Genomic DNA, 1,575 nt, shown 5'->3' on the forward strand with positions numbered 1-1,575 from the left:
GCATTGCGGTTGCCCTCGGGGTGGGGGTAGGTGGGTGTAGCCAGGGTGGGTGTGGCCTACTGGGTGGGTGTGGATGGAGTGGGTGTGGCCTATTGGGTGGGTGTGGCCAGCTCGACATCGTTCGCATCAAGGGTGCCTGTGGGGGCCTGGGCAGGAGTGGAACAGATCTGAGGGTCTCTGGCAGAAGGTGGGGGGGGGGACCGGGGCAAGCGCCAAGGCAAGGTCCATTTCTTCATTCCTCACAAAGGGTGACACCTCCCCAGCATGCACCCGGGGTGGGGCCGACACAGCAGGGGCTGGTTCCTCGCTGTTTCCAGACGGCCTTGTGGAGCTAAGACTGAATGTGTTTCAGCATAGATGGCCACCACAAAATTGTACATTGGCTCCCGGGCAGCCGGGTCCAGGGCCAAGACAGTGGGGGCCGTTCCCTCACTGTTTCCAGGATGGCTTTGCGGGCCACATGAAACCACGTTGCGGGCCGCATCCGGCCCCCTGGCCTTGTGTTTGACATGTCTGTCTTAGAAGTTATTTGAACTTTAACCTTGGGATTACCTAGTGGTCCCTTATCCAAGTACTAACAGGGGCCACCTCTGCTTAGTCACATTCTTTTTCCTTCCCTGTCCAATCTTGTCCAATTCTCAGAGACTTTCTAGACGGGGGCTGGACTAGAAGACCTCCAAGGTCCCTTCCAGCTCCTTATTCTAATTCTAATGCTATTCTTATTCTATTCTAGTCCCTGCGGGGGTTTTGTTGGGGTTTTTTTGCATAATTTCAGAAGCGGTTTGTTTGTCACTGTCTCTTAGGGCCGAGAGAGTGTATTTGGCCCAAGGCTAGTCAGCAAGAGTAGAACTCACGGTCCTTTTGAGTTTCTAAGGCTGGTGCCTTTAACTGCTGCCCCAAACATAAGCCACAGTAGTGTTGCCCTCGTAAAAATTATGTGCAATTTAAGGGGAAACTATGACACTGGTGCTGCTATAGTTCGCTCCACACTCTGTATTCATACGATATAGGACAGTGGTGGCGAACCTATGGCACATGTGCCAGAGGCGGCACTCAGAGCCCTCTCTGTGGGCACGCTTGCCATGCCCTGGAAATGGCAACCGTCCCTCTTCAACCAGCCGCCCACTAACTGGCCGAGGCCCCCAGGGCTGTGGAGTCGGAGTCGGAGTCGAGGAGTCGGAGGAAATTTTGGGTACCTGGAGTCGGAGTCGGCAAACAATGCACCGACTCCGACTCCTACTAAATTTAGATTGGAATTAAAAAAAAAAGCAAGTTTAAATGTCCCAATTCACAAAAAGTTATAATTAATGACTTCTCTACTGTAAGAATAAAGACCAATGCATGCAGTGCCTCACGTAACCGCAAAACGAACACGCTAAGTGACCGTGAAGAAGCATGCTTTTCATGTGCTTCACTATATGGCACGCAACGCACGCATTCGCATATTAATACAGAGGAGTCGGAGTCGGAAGTACAAAAAACTGAGGAGTCGGAGTCGGAGTCGGAACATTTATCTACCGACTCCACAGCCCTGGAGGCCCCACATGCCCGGATGCATCCCAGCACCCATGCGCT

The sequence above is a fragment of the Protobothrops mucrosquamatus genome, unplaced genomic scaffold (genome assembly GCF_001527695.2).
Source record: "Protobothrops mucrosquamatus isolate PMUCROS unplaced genomic scaffold, P.Mucros_1.0 scaffold10657, whole genome shotgun sequence".
Taxonomy (NCBI): domain Eukaryota; kingdom Metazoa; phylum Chordata; class Lepidosauria; order Squamata; family Viperidae; genus Protobothrops; species Protobothrops mucrosquamatus.